The sequence below is a fragment of the Leucoraja erinacea genome, chromosome 21, assembly GCF_028641065.1.
Source record: "Leucoraja erinacea ecotype New England chromosome 21, Leri_hhj_1, whole genome shotgun sequence".
NCBI classification, from domain to species: domain Eukaryota; kingdom Metazoa; phylum Chordata; class Chondrichthyes; order Rajiformes; family Rajidae; genus Leucoraja; species Leucoraja erinaceus.
In genome coordinates, this window is record NC_073397.1 from 23,701,546 (window position 1) to 23,718,135 (window position 16,590).

Consider the following 16,590-nt stretch of genomic DNA (forward strand, 5'->3'; position numbering starts at 1 on the left):
TGGCTACGCAACCACCCAAAAAGGGTAATTCAATTTCAATACCTGATCAGAAATGAAGATGCTTGCACAATGTTCACTTGCATTCAGAGCTCCTGGTGTAGTGAAACCACTTATGCCTTTATGTAGCAAGTCATGGTATTGGTATTGTTATTGGTTTATTATTGCCACGTGTACCGAGCCACAGTGAAAGCCTTTGTTTTGCAGATCACACCATATATGACTGCGATCCAATTATATATGATTACCTCTGGTGGTGCAAAAGAGCAAATGAACAGAGTGCAAAATATAGTGTTGCAACTCCAGAGAAATATGAGCAGGAGTAAGTTCCCCAACTACTCAAACCAGTTCCACCTTTCCACAAAATGCTGACTGAGCTGATCCTTGGCCTCAACACGTACTGTTAAATCCCCATCAATCCCTGATTGCTTTACATCTCATCCTTGAACATGCATAAGTGATTCATGTAAGTCTATGTAGAGAATTACAAAGATTCATTAATCATTGAGAGAGCGAATTACTTCTCCTCACTTGGAGAGAATTCAGGCACTTTTACACCAAGCCTGTGATCTATGCAACCTGGAAGATCAAGGGTAACTGGTGCATGCAAGCAATATCCAAGTCAAGATCATTGCAGATTAGAATTTTATACTTTCTTATTTAAGTCAAAATCATGGAACTTCCTTTCATCTAATCTAAACCATGAGGCTTTCACCAGAATCCTCTCAGTATGTTCAAAAGAAGCTGACCACTGACTTTCTCAGTGCAAGTAGGGTTGGCAATAAATATTTACGTTGCTAGAGAAATTATAAATTATAAGACTCAAATTGTTAAATGATATATGTAGGAAGGAACTGCAGATGCTAGTTTACATCGAAGATAGACGCAAAATGCTGGAATAACTCAGTGGGACAGGTAGCATCTCCCCACTACCAGGTTTCAGGTCAAGACCTTTCTTTAGACTGAATGTCAAGGGAGGGGGAATCTAGAGATATGCAGACGATGATAAGGAAACATAGAATGGTTCATTGTTAGCTGAGGGGAAGGTGACAAGGAGGCGTACAATCAGTAAAATTAATTGGAAGGACAGTAAAGCCTCACACGCTTCAGGGAAAAAGCCCCAGCCTATCCAGTCTCTCCTTATAATTCATGCTCTTCAGTCCCAGTAACATCATTATGAATCGTTTTTGCATCCTTTGCTGCTAATGGCATCTTTCTTATAACTATTGGACCAGAACTGCATACAATAGTCCAAATGTGATATCACTAAATGCTTTTCCAATGTATAAAAGGCAAATTTTGCAAGCACACTACTCCTGGAGCTGGGGCGGCGGCTTAGAGCTGGAGCGGTGGCCCGGAGCGGAGACTGCGGGACCTGGAGCTGGGGCAGTGGCCTGGAGCGGAGACTGCGGGACCTGGAGCTGGGGCAGTGGCCCGGAGCTGGGGTGGCTGCCCGGAACTGATGCTGTGGCGGGCCGTCTCGGAGCGGAGACGGCATTCCGGCGGCGGCGACATCACCACGGAGGTCCGCTGGACTGGAGAGCGGGATCTTCGGCCTGGATCGATTGCCTCAGCGCAGATGGAGAACAAGGAAGGAAGAGACGGAGACTAAGACTTTGCCTCCATCACAGTGAGGATGTGCTTGGTGAACTCACTGGTGGATGTTTAATTTGTGTTTATTGTATGTTTTGTTATTATTGATTCTGTGTATGACTGCAGGCAACGTAATTTTGTTCAGACCGTAAGGTCTGAATGACAATAAAGGATCTATCTATCTATCTATCTATCTATCTATCTATCTATCTATCTATCTATCTATCTATCTATCTATCTATCTATCTATCTATCTATCTATCTATCTATCTATCTAATCAGACATTGCCTTCACAAATGCAGGTAGCTCTTATCTCCCAGGGTCCCTTCCAGAATAGATATAACTTTGTCTCCAACGAATCTGGATTCATCCACAAAAGCGTGGAGAAATGAAATCCTCAACTCAATGTTGAAATACTTCTGTTGTTCGAAAGGCCAATGAGGTTGCATGTCTTTGATGATAATGGTTCCATATTAAACACAATAACATTGTCTTCGTGTTATTTCATGGAATTATTGCAAGCAAGATGATACTAATAATTAGGTAACTTCAGGGAACTTTAGATTTATTATTCTCAGATGTATGGAGGTACAGTGAAAAGCTTTGTTTTGCATACTCTGCAAACAGATCAGGTATACCATACATTGCTACAATCAAGCCAACCTCAAGGACAATGGGTAGAGCAAAGGTGATGTGCACGTTCCCATTGTAATGCACCAGTTTCATAGACAAAGTCCAATGTTCTCAATGGGATAGATAACAGTATTCTAGCTTATGGAAAAAGTGTTTAGAAGCCAAATAATAGAAGGGAAGAAGCTGGCTGTAGTGCACGTTTTCAAGTCTCTTTACCTTCTGCAAGTTAGGAGCATAGAGAAGAAGAAATTACTGGGGGTGGGACATCTTTGATTATGGTTATGTTGGCTGCTTGTCTGAGGTAAATCAAAGGTAAACCAGAAGTGTACAAAATAGAATTACCAATCGTTTTTCTCACATGCAGTGTTACCAAATTGTAAATCGTGGTCCATTGAATTATACTAAGATAAATGGAGTGCAAAAGCAAGATACACAAAAGTGATATGGTCAAGTAAAATTCTTGCAAATTAAGGGTGTGTGATTCAGAAACTTGACAAACAGGATTTGCGGCTGATAGGCTATGATGATGTGATTTTTGACCGAAACTAGATGGGGGGAAAGCTTAGAACGAGCAATTTACACAGGTTGAGTCTTGTAAGGTCCAAATTGTTCATTCTACAGCAGCACCATGTCAGGTATTCTTTGATATTGTATTGCATTAGCTGATGTGACAGTTTTCTGCATGACCGGAGTTATCATTGGATTCCCTGGGAGATACGAATAATGTGAGTGATTCAGCCTTCTGCCAACAAGCTGCCAACAAGTCTTGGACTCAGAATGCCACAGAATGCATTATTTTAACAATTAATTAGCTGGCTCAATCAGAGTCCCATGTAAAGATTTACTCTATAGTTGGCAAACAGAAAATATATTTAAGTAAAAGAGCAGGTAATCGTTGCAGTTAGGGTGGAACTTTGGCAAAAATACCAAAGGAACTCGCAATCCACCTCCTGCTTCTCGATCATCTTACTGATAAGCTTTAATTATGAGCGTGCAAAGCATATTGGCAACCACAGCTTTTCCTTCTATGAGCTTGCCAACATGTCGCACCATTTATCATACTATTTATCACACACCAGAATCACCAAGGTGTGTCTTCAAACAATTGTTTCTTCAGTTATTATTTCATTATCCTGATCAAAGTTTTATATAAAACTTTGTAAAGGCACAGTTTTTCCAGCTTAATGGTGTTAGAGTAAATTTCAGGATCAGTTGGAGTTGCCAACACATAAAATGGCTTGAAAGTGCTCACTAAACTCCACAGCTCAGATTGAGTGTCAGGATCTGATGTTGTACAGAATGCCAAAGGTATGAAATATTTTACTTGACCGAGGAATAGTATTATATCCTATTGAATCACTTTATGATGGATAAAATCAGCCCTGTTTTTTCAATTCAACTAGCAATCATATTTTGACATGTAATTATTTATTTCCCTTCAGCCATACAGTACCTGTTGCATTTTGATCACAAATATGCTACAAATCTCTTGAAAGTGAAGTGTCTATTACAGATACTGAATATTTTGTGCACCTTAAGACCTTGAATGGGTTACACATTTCATTTTGTTTATCAACCACATAAACAAAAACCAAGGACTTATCATATCAATTATACTTTGCAATGCACTTATCTGTTTGTTCATGTCACTCTGCCTGTTTTTTTAAATACTTTAAAACACAACACAAAGATTGGGCGAGACAATCAAGACTTTATTCAAGAGCGCTATATACAGTGATCACTTGGAACAATCTAACTGATTGTTCAACGGACAAAGATCTACTCCTAAAATACAGACTTTCCTTTTGATGTTCCATCTACTATAGAATGGTAGCATTTAGCATTTTCCTTCTTCCCTCTTGTGTATGGCGTGCACAGCCTAAAGTTGTAGGACAACTTGTCCTATTTGATCTTACTTGATTGTGCACGGCAGGTTGATTGCATTCGTCGAAACAGGACGGACCATATGAAGGTTGCAATCTCCCACCCCTTTCCTTCTTCCCAAATGGTTTTACCAATCTCATTTGCCTGTTTTACAACAGAGAACAGGATCCGACTGAAGTAGACAGCAGAAGGTGTAATTTACAAGTGCTCAGTTTTAAGCCAGTCCCACTTCAATGACCTATTGGGCGACCTCTGTCGAGTTTGCCCTTGACTCATACTCGCAGCATGGTCGCCACGGGTTCATAGGAAGTTTTCGTAACTCTTCGTCATGCTCGTGAGTGGTCTCCGCGCACTCATGGCCTCAAGTAGGTTGCGCCGTTTTTACAAGCCTGATAAAAAATGTCCACGAGTAAAAAAAAAGGTCGGCATGAAAAAAATTGAAATTTTTCACTCATAGGTAGGTGGTAGTAGGTCGTGATGGTAGTCGTAGATAGTCGTAGATCAGTAACTGGCCCGAGAAAAAAATGCAACATGACATCATTTTATCATGTGATCATTTTCCACTCGTAGCTAGTGGTAGTTGGTCTTAGGTGTGGAAGACTGAGGTCGAGGGGGATCGTAGGAGGTCGTAGACATAGTCATCGGAGGTCGTAGACAAAGTCATAGGAGGACTTTTACTTCAGCGAGTCAACACGACCTTGACATTTTTTTCAACTCGTCTAGTGCCTTCTAAACTTGTGGATTTGGTCATCCAAGTGGGACAGGCCCTTTACTCTTCTTTATAACAGAATTATTATAAAACATCGAGGACTTTATGTATTTCTAGGCACTCTACCCATCCCTATCCCTTTTTATCTGTCTTCTTGAAGCTTTACAATTTATCTTTATCAGTTTACATGCTTCTTTAGGATCCTGGTCTTATTTTCTGGGATGGTCCAAACAAGATTAAATTATGCAGCCAACTATCTTGGTAGATTTGTCCTTGGGCCTTAGAATCCTGACTCTCTTTACAGTAAAAGAAGGAATTATCTTCTGGCTGGTGCTGAGGGATGCTGAGACCATGCCTGAATTGGCCACATGTACATGTCGGAGGCAGGAGAGGCAGAAGAGACACATAAAGAAGCAAGTTCATTGCCACTCTCTAAATAGACCACAACCTGTGGGAAATCTGCTTACAGTTCATTGGAGTAGGTGACTGTGGAAGCCCCAGTATGACAAAAGTTAAGATAGCTGTACAGCTCAACGTTCCTGATAGGCATCCTTTGACATACAGCACAAGGTGCTTAGGTATCCTTACTAAAATTAGATATAGATAAAGGATTGAATGGCATTTATTTGAGAAATAAGTGGTTTTAAGAATGCATTGTGATTGGTGATAAGAAATTAGAGCATGTGCACAATTTCAAGGGTTAAAATATGTAGTCAAAAGTTGACCCTTCCAAGCAGAATTTTATAGTTGTACGGTAACTGGGTCTGTGCTGCTCTCCCTGTGTACAAGTAAATAAAGTGTGTCTGGAAAATGAATGCAAGTTGTCAGATTCCAGTTCATCCTCGACGACTGGGCATAGTTGGAAACATTGTGTGGATAATGCATGAGCACTTTGATTTGAGGAAACGTTTATCGTTTTGATTTAAACTTTTGGCAGAGATACAAGGACGCAAGCGAATGGTCAAGAAAGACAAAAGTAACTATATTTGACGTTGCCTTGTCTATATTTGAGACTGCATATTTTCCCTGCAAAAAAGTAAGACCATATTAAATTATTGGGAGGAAGTTTAACTTCCATTAGCAGAAAAACAATCTGCCGCTGGAAGATTTACGCTGACGACCTTGGTATAGCAGCCAAGAGCACCCACATAGATGAGGTAGAAGCTACCCTCTTATCATTAATGCCCCTGTCCCACTTAGGAAACCTGAAAGGAAACCTCTGGAGACACAAGGTTTCCATGAGGTTCCCGGAGGTTCCGGTCACTCTCCATGAGTCGATTGTCGGCATAGACTCGGTGGGTCAAAGAGCCTGTTCATGAAACGAGCTGAGAGAAGGTGGTAGAGGTAGGTATAGTCACAACATTTTTAAAATATATTTAGACAGGTACATAGATAGAAAGTGATAGAGGGATATGGGCCAAACAGAGGCCAATGGGAGTTACATTGATAGACCCCTTTTACCTTTCTTGATTTCCTTCGTCAGTTTGGTTCTCAATCCCCCAAACTCCTTCGGAGATACTCTTGATTCTAGCTGCCTCTACCTGACCAATTTCACACATCACCTTCCTTCCTCCCACCTGCCTTGCCCTTCACTCTAACAGGAACATCCATGCATAGAACTCTCAACATCACACTCTTAAATGCATCCCACTTTCTGGACATCTCTTTCCTTGCAAATAACCTACTCCAATCATCTTTTGCTGTCTGAAGAAGGGTCTCGACCCAAAAAATCACCTATCCATGTTCTCCAAATATTCTGCCTGACTTGCTGCATTGTCCACCATTTTGTGTCCTTTTGTGCATTAAACAACATCTGCAGTTCTTTGTTTTGACAACTTTTTCAAGCTCTTGGCAAATACAATCAAAGTTGGCGCTGCCCCAGTTCAGAAATTTAACGTGGGCACGCCCTGCCTTCATCCATAATTATTTTAAAGCTAATAGAGCTGTGGGAACCGGTCTCAAAAGGCTGACAAACAGACACTTCAGTCACTTGCCCTTCCCAATTTCCAAAAAGTAGGTCAAGCTTTGCCCTCTCCTTTGTGGGGCCTTCATAAAGAATGGAACGACTGAGCTTATATTCACTAAGATTTACAAGGATAAGAGGGGATCTTATAGAAACATACAACATTCTTAAGGGATTGGACAGGCAGGAAAATGTTTCTGATGTTGGGGGAGTCCACAACCAGGGGTCACAGTTTAAGAATAAGGCATAGGCCATTTAGGACTGAGATGAAGACAAATTTCTTCACCAGAGAGTTGTGAATCTGTAGAATTATCTGCCACGGGAGGAAATGGAAAAAATCTTACGTTTCCATAGGTCACCTCTCTACTTTGGTGGCCACCTCACTGTAACTCAGTCTCCCAGATGGCCCTGCGGTAATTTAGCTACTGCTCCAGTTCCTTAATGCAACCTGTAAGGAGCTGCTGCTGGACACTTCCTCCATCATGTAGAAGTGTCCCTAACCTTCTACATCCTGTACAAGGAGCATACCACTGTCCTAGCCGCCATCTCAACTGCACTACAAAGGAATGAATACACAGAGCATGCATTATTCAGCTGTCCCCTTTGTTGCCTTATGCTCTGGAGCCTAAACCTTACCCTCTACCCTCCCAAAGGACTTCACCCCCAACTTGGCCATCGCCCCCCCCCCCCCCCCCCATCCCAACATGGTCTCCCCTCTCCCGACATGGCCCAACCCCCCGCCCCTGACTGAAACTAGATGTGTGGGAAGCTTCCAACGAGCAATTTACACAGGTTGAGTCTTGTAAGGTCCAAACTGTTCACCCTACAGCAGCAACATGTGAGGTATTATTTGATATTTTATTGCATTAGCTGATGTGACAGTTTTCTGCATGACCAGCCATCGTTGGATTCCTAGTTACAGAATAAGGTGAGTGATTCAGCCTTCTGAAGCTGCCAACAAGTCTTGGACTCACTAAGGATCTTCTGGCCGCAGCCAGCAAGATTCGACACATTTACCCTTCACAAAAATTGCATGGATGAACACAATAAGTGCCACAGAATGCATTATTTTAACAATTAATTAGCTGGCTCAATCAGAGTCCCATGTAAAGATTTACTCTATAGTTGGCAAACAGAAAATATATTTAAGTGAAAGAGCAGGTAATCATTGCAGTTAGGGTGGAACTTTGGCAAAAATATCAAAAGAACTCCCAATCCACCTCCTGCTTCTCGATCATCTTACTGATGAAGGACAACGCCCACTCTTTTGAGTTGGTGCAATTATATTACTGGGATAATGTCAGTGAGAGGATTCACAGCAAATGTTTAGTGATGATGAGAGTCCAAGTATGGACACGGACTGGAAGAGGGAGTTTAGTCTTGTTCAGTCTAGTGATATAGCGCGGAACAGGTCCTTCGGCCAATCAAGTCCGCATCGACCAGCGATCTCCATACAACAGCACTTTCATGTATATAAGGGACAATTTACAATTTACCGAAGCCAATTAATCGACAAACGTCTTTGGAATGTGAGAGGAAACCAAAGCACCAGGGGAAACCCACATGGTTATGGGGGTAACGTTTAAATTCCATACACAGAAGACTACTGGTCCCCCGTCTGGATCTCTGGCGCGGTAATGGGCCTGTCCCACTTAGGCGACTTTTTAGGCAAGTGCAGGAGACTCTGCGCTCGCCTCATGGTCACCATATGTTCGCTGGTGATCTCTGGTGAGATTCCTTCATGGTCGCGAGGAGTTCCCGCATTCTGGGAACTAGTCGCAGCCTCAGTAGTTTCGCCGCAAATTTTTCAACATGTTGATAATCCTGTAGTCGTAGGTGCATTTGTAGTGGGGTCGCCATGTAGTTCTAGGTAGTCGAGGTAGTCGTAGGTAGTTTTAGTTAATCGCCTTTGCTGACCGGGCATTTTCATTGGCTCATTGGACAACTGCGGCAATCACCTGAAAAATCGCCTAAGTGGGACAGGACCATAAGGCAGCAACTCTCCTGCCGCACCACCCATAAAGTTCCCCTGAAATTATCGCCATTAGTGTGTATATGTTTTTTTTTACTTTGACGTGAGTATTCAGGGCACAATATCCAAATCTCCACTTCAAGTGACAGACGTCAATGGGATGTAGACAAACTGGTAGAAAGGTAAATCAGTGGCAGGTGACATTTATTGCTGGAAAATGAGGTTTTATATTATAACAGGAGGGCTGAGATAATGCAACACAAACAGAAGGGCAACATTTTTAAAGTTGTGCAAGCACACAAAATATGAAGTTATATGTGCACGGTGTATTCAATATGGCAGAGAGAGGAATGATTAAGAAACACTTGGGATTTGGGGCTTTATAAAAGGAAGGATGAAGTACAAGAGGAAGTGAGGGATGATGATTCTTTATAATATATTGGTTTGGTTTAGGTTTATTATTGTCCATACCTCACATGGAGCATGGAAACAGGTCCTTTGTCTCAATTCATACATGACGACCCAAGTTACCTGCCTGAGCCAACATTTGGCCCACATCCCTCTGAACCTTTTATTTCCATTCAGGCACATATCCAAGCATATAGAGTATGTGTATGTGGTATGTGACTATGTGTAAATATAAATGAATGTTTAATGTAGGTAGAGTGGATTGAATAAATTTGTTTGCTGTGTTCTAACATCTCTCGGTATCTCTGTGTTTCTCTGCATACTCTGCTGCATTGGGAATTGAAACGTTAAGCACAGTGGCCTCCATAATGTTTGGGACAAAGATCTATCATTTATTTATTTGTATCTGTACTCCATAATTTGAGATTTGTAATAGAAAAAATCAGATAGATAGATAGATAGATAGATAGATAGAATCTTTATTAAGATTCATGTGGTTAAGAATCATGTGGTTAAAGTGCACATTGTCAGATTGTATTAAAGGCCATTTTTTTACATTTAAGTTTTGCCATGTAGAATTTACAGCTGTGTTTACACATAGAGCCCTTATTTCAGGGCACAATAATGTTTAGCACACATGCTTCACAGGTGTTTGTAATGGCTCAGATGTGTTTAATTGCAAGCTTATTGCAGGTATAAGAGGTATCAGCATCTATTCTTTCCTCCAGTCCTTCCAACACCCTCAGAAACTTTTTTTGCTGTTTATCAACATGTGGACCAAAGTTGTGCCAGTAAAAGACAAATAAGTCATTATGAGACTGAGAAACAAGAATAAAACTGTTAAGGGCCTGTCCCACTTAGGCGACTTTTTAGGCGAGTGCAGGAGACTCTGAGCTTGCCACATGTTCGCTGGTGGTGTCTGGTGAGTCTCCTTCATGGTCGCGAGGAGCTCCAGCATTCTGGGAACTAGTCGCGACCTCAGTATGGTCGCCGCAAATTTTTAAACATGTTGAAAACATTTTCTGCAACCAGAAATTGGGCGCCATGGAGAAAATCGCTACTTTTGTAGTCGTAGGTGCAGTTGTAGTGGGGTCGCCATGTCGTTGTAGGTAGTCGAGCTAGTCGTAGGTAGTTTTATTTAATCGCCTTTGCTAAGTTGTCAGAACCAAATAGAACCGACTGGTAATGTTAAATGCTCGACGAACTTCACTGGTGTATCTCCAGCTTATTAAAAGCTTCTTAAAAGTATCCTCACTCCTTCTCCCCCCTTCTCCCTCTTTTCCCCTCTTCTCCCCCCTTCTCCTCCCTCTTCTCTCCCCCCTCTTTTAAAGGACTTACTATACACTGTGCTAGCCGTCTTAATCTTACTGTTCATCACGGTGTGTGTCCGTATCAACTTGGCTTAGCTCCATGTGAATTTCAGACAGCGCTCCCCACGCTTGCCCTGGAACCCGTCTTTGCGATGTGTGTGTGTTCCACTGGTTGTCGCCGTTCCAGATCCCGGTTTTCCAGGCGAGTGCCATGAACTTGACAATCGCCGGCAGTTCGCTGACAAATAGCCTAAAAATCTCTTTAGAGACATTAACTAAACATTAGGCTTGCCAAAAGCAACTGTTTGCAACATCATTAAGAAGAAAGAGAGCACTAGTGAGCTCACTACTCTCAAAGGGATGGCAGGCCAAGGAAGGCCTCCACAGCTGATGACAGAAGAATTCTCTCAATAATAAAGAAAAATCCCCAAACACCATCTGACAGATCGGAAACACTCTTCAGGAGTCAGATGTAGATTTGTCAATGACCACTGTCCTCAGAAGACTTCATGAACAGAAATACAGAGGCTACAATGCAAGATGCAATCCACTGGTTACCCGCAAAAATAGGATGGCCAGGTTACAGTTTGCTAAGAAGTACTTAAAAGAGCAACCACAGTTCTGGAAAAATGTCTTGCGGTCTGAGGAGACCAAGATTAACATATCAGAGTGATGGCAAGAGCAAAGTACAGAGGAGAGAAGGGACTGCCCCATGTCCAAAGTATACCACCTCATCTGTGGGGGTGTTATGGCTGCTGAAGGTACTGGCTTACTTATCTTTATTGATGATACAACTGCTGATGGTGGTAGCATAATGAATTCTGAAGTGTATAGACACATCCTATCTTCTCAAGTTCAAACAAGTGTCTCAAAACACATTGGCCGGCGGTTCATTCTACAGCAAGACAATGATCCCAAACAAACTACTAAAGCAACAAAGGAGTTTATCAAAGCTAAAAAATGGCCAATTCTTGAGTAGCCAAGTCAATCACATAATCTGAACCCAATGGAGCATGCGTTTTATATGCTGCAGAGAAAACTGAAGGGCACTAGCCCCTTAAAACAAGCATAAGCTAAAGTTGGCTGTCAAGGGCCTGTCCCATTTGGCGATTTTGCCGGCGTCAAATCAGTGTCGCCAAAAGACTTTGAACATTCCAAAATCCAGCGTCAACAAATAAAATGTTGCGACACTTGAAAAAACACCGCGCATCATACATCATCACACGCATCACCGCCACGTCACACATCATCACACGCATCACCGCCACGTCACACATCATCACACGCATCACCGCCGCATCATACATCATCACACGCATCACCGCCGCATCATACATCATCACACGCATCACCGCCGCATCATACATCATCATGCCGCGTAACACCACGTATTTTTCGGTGACCTGATACGTCAGTCAATGATGCCAGCAGTCGCCGAAAAAAATCACTAGGTGGGACAGGCCCTTAACACAGGCCTGGCAGAGCATCACCAGAGAAGACACCCAGCAACTGGTAATGTCCAGGAATCGAAGACTTCAAGCAGTCATTGCATACAAAGGATACTGAACATGAACATGACATTGCTGTGTCCCAAACATTATGGTGCCCTGAAATAGGGGAACTATGTATAAACACTGCTGTATTTTCTACATGGTGAAAACAAAATGTATAAAAATGGCCTTTATTAAAATCTGACAATGTGCACTTTAACCACATGTAATTTTTTCTATTACATATCTCAAATTGTGGAGTACATGGGCAAATAAATAAATTATGGCTTTTTGTCCCAAACATCATGGAGGGCGAAGCATTTTGACAAACACAGATTTTCCTTCTCTGAGCTTGCCAACACGTCACACCCTTTATCAAACTACAGTATTTATCACACACCAGAATCACCAAGTGGGTCTTCAAATAATTGTTTCTTCAGTTATTATTTCATTATCCTGATCAAAGTTTTATATACAACTTTGTCAAGGGACAGTTTCTCCAGCTTAATGGTGTTAGAATACATATCAGGATCAATTGCAGTTGCCAACAGATGAAATGGCCTGAAAGTGCTCACTAAACTCCACAGGTCAGATTGAGTGCCAGGATCTGATGCTGCACGGAATGCCAAAGGTATAAAACATGTTTTCACTTGACCAAGGACTGAGAAGAGTATTATATCCTATTGAATCATTTTATGACTTGGATTGAATCAGCCCTGTCTTTTCAATACAACTAGCAATTATATTTTGATATGTAATTATTTATTTTACATCAGCCCTGTTGCATTTGATCGCAAATATGCTACAAATCTCTTGAAAGTGGTGTCAAAGGTTCAAAGCTTCAGAGGTTTTATTGGTCACATACACCATAGGTGTAGTGAAATGCTTCTTGCCAATTACAGATATTACAGATTACAGATAATAGTCTATTACAGATATTGTATATTTTGTGCACCTTAAGACCTTGAATGGGTTATGCATTTCATTTCGTTTATCAACCACATAAATAAAAAACTCGCTAGAATTTAGAAGATTGAGGGGAGATCTTATAGAAACTTACAAAATTCTTAAGAGGTTGGACAGGCTAGATGCAGGAAGATTGTTCCCGATGTTGGGGAAGTCCAGAACAAGGGGTCACAGTTTAAGGATAAAGGGGAAATCTTTTAGGACTGCGATGAGAAAAACATTTTTTACACAGAGTGGTGAATCTCTGGAATTCTCTGCCATAGAATGTAGTTGAGGCCAGTTCATTGGCTATATTTAAGAGGGAGTTAGATGTGGCCCTTGTGGCTAAAGGGATCAGGGGGTATGGAGAGAAAGCAGGTACAGGATACTGAGTTGGATGATCAGCCATGATCATATTGAATGGCGGTGCAGGCTTGAAGGGCCGAATGGTCTACCCTGCACCTATTTTCTATGTTTATAATTTCTATGTTTATCAATTCTACTTTGTATTTGTGCAGATGCCAAAAATAGCAACAACGCACTTACCTGTTTGTTCATGACACTCTGCCCATTTTGTTAAAGAAAACTTTAAAACACAACACAAAGATCGGGTGAGACAATCAAGACTTTATTCAAGAGCACCAAATACTTGGAACAATCTAGCAGATTGTTCAACGAACAAAGACCCATCCACTTATATACAGACTTTCCTTTTGATACTCCGTTTACCATAGCAATCACCAAAGGAGTTTCCTTCTTCCCAAATGGTTTTACAACACTCACAGACCATTCACCTCTGGAAAACACAGAACTCTAAGCACAGCCAAATGTCACCCCATTTGCCCTTTTTACAACAGAGAACAGGATCCTACTGAAGTAGACTGCAGAAGGTGTAATTTACACATGCTCAGTTTCACCCTTCTTTAAAACAGAATTATTATATCTTGGTAAATTTGACCTTGGGCCTTAGAATTCTGACTCTCTTTACAGTAAAAGGATTATATTCTGGCTGGTGCTAAGGGATGGACCACGTGAAGGTTGCAATCTCCCACCCCCTACCCACATGCACGTTTCCGGGACAGTAGAGGCAGAAGAGACACATAAAGAAGCAGGTTCATTGCCCCTCTCTAAAGAGACCACAACCTGTGGGAAATCTGCTTACAGTTCATTGGGGTAGGGGAATGCGGAAACACCAGTATGACAAAAGTTAAGATAGCTGCACAGCATAAGATTCCTATTAGGCATCCTTTGATGTACAGCACAGGGTGCTTAGATACTCTTAATAAAATTAAATATAAATAAAGGATTGAATAGCATTTATGAGATATTAGTGGTTTTAAGAATGTATTGCGATTGGTGATAAGAAATTAGAGCATGCCCACGATTTCAAGGATCAAAGCGCCAAATGTTGACCCTTCCAAGTAGAATTTAATAATACGGTAACTGGGTCTGTGCTGCTCTCCCTGTGTACAAGTAAATAAAGTGTATCTGGAAAATGAATGCAAGTTGTCAGATTCCAGTTCATCCATGACGACAGCACGGGTTTCAAGAGGTGACTGGGAATAGTTGGAAACATTGTGTGGAAAATGCATGAGCACTACTTTACAAGATATCTAATGAAGATTTCATCCAGTTAAATTTGACTTTTAATATTGTCTTTTAAAGCTCTGATAATGCAGAAATCTCTTGGTTTGCAAGTCACTCTGGAACTATGATGATATTCCTTGAGAAGTAACTACAGTATGTTTCTGAGATGTACAATAGATTCCTGTAATTTTCCCATCAACTTAAAAACTTGAAGAAAGTGTTCCAGGACCTGGTGTGTGTTAATAGGGAATCCCTGCAAATGCCAGTGCGTTTTGGTGTCAGATTTGAGGAAACATTTATTATTTTGATTTAAACTTTGAGCATAGACACAAGGACGCAAGTGAATGGTCAAGAAAGCTAAAAGCAACTATACTTGAAGTTTGAAGTTTCCTAGTGTATATTTGAGTGCATATTCTCCATGCAAATGTTTTAATGTTTTATGTTTTATTCTTAATTGTTTACTGTATGTTGTGTTGTTACTTGCAAGTGGAGTACCAAGGCAAATTCCATGTATGTGTGCATACTTGGCCAAAAAACGTATTCATTCATTCATGCACTCATTCAAAAAGTGAGACCATAGTAAATTATTGGGAGGAATTTTAACATAGAAACATAGACATAGAAAATAGGTGCAGGAGTAGGCCATTCGGCCCTTCAAGCCTGCACCGCCATTCAATATGTTTCATCAACTGGGTTTCAGCAACTAAGTTACAGAGAAAGGTTGAACAAGTTAAGGCTTTATTCTTTGGAGCGCAGAAGGTTAAGGGGGGACTTGATAGAGGTCTTTAAAATGATGAGAGGGATAGACAGAGTTGACGTAGATAAGCTTTTCCCACTGAGAGTAGAGAAGATTCAAACAAGGGGACATGACTTGATAATTAAGGGACTGAAGTTTAGGGGTAACATGAGGGGGAACGTCTTTACTCAGAGAGTGGTGGCTGTGTGGAATGAGCTTCCAGTGAAGGTGGTGGAGGCAGGTTCGTTTTTATCATTTAAAAATAAATTGGATAGTTATATGAACGGGAAAGGAATGAAGGGTTATGGTCTGAGCGCAGGTATATGTGACTAGGGGAGAATACGTGTTCGGCACGGACTAGAAGGGTCGAGATGGCCTGTTTCCGTGCTGTAATTGTTATATGGTTATATGGTAATATGATTATGGCTGATCATGATTTCTTTCATGATAACTTTCATTACCAGAAAAACAAGCTGCCACAGGAACAGTTTGGCCAAAAGGAATTAATGGAATAGAAAATGGATAAGGGAGAGCCAGTGGATGTAGTGTATCTGGACTTTCAGAAAGCCTTTGATGAGATCCCACAAGGGAGATTAGTTGCCAAAATTAGATCACATGGTATTGAGGGTTGGGTTTGACATGGATAAAAAATTGGTTGACAGACAGGAAACAAAGAGTAGGAATTAACTGTTCCCTTTCAAATTGGCAGATGGTGACGAGCAGGGTGCCACAGTGCTCTGCGCCGGGACCACAGCTATTCATAATATATATTTAGCCATGATACAAAACTTACCTTCAGCGGCACTGCAGTTCTGCCACTTTGGCGCCTTTGAGGAGGGTGTGGGGGGCGGGATTAAAATCCAGTTTTGTACTGCCTGTCGGAAGAGGATTTCCTCGGGCTGCTAGCTGCTGAAGAAAAATCGATCGGACTTCCATTCACAATTTGATTTTTTGAAATCGCGAGACAATTTAATAATTGAATTAAAATAAAAAGCGACTTCTAACGTGACATCAACTCCTACAATGTGACGGATCGCAAGAACGGGAAAAACAAAGGGTCAAGTCGTATATTTTACATATAATCTTGCTTCTTGGGATGGCTTTAATCTAATTTTACGTTGCGAAAATGTTATTTGGGCCCCACACGATAAGGTAGTGTCTTTCCTGCCAATATGGGTTTCAAATTCACCGCAAATGCAACGTCTAATCGATCGCTTTCCAGAAGCAAGATGATTAAAATACTCTTTTTTTTTGGACCATCATGTCATTAGAGCATCTAAATCATCTATATTGTCTATCCATAGTGAATATTTTTATACTAAATATTTTAGTCCCATGTATTGTGCAAATAAATAATAATTT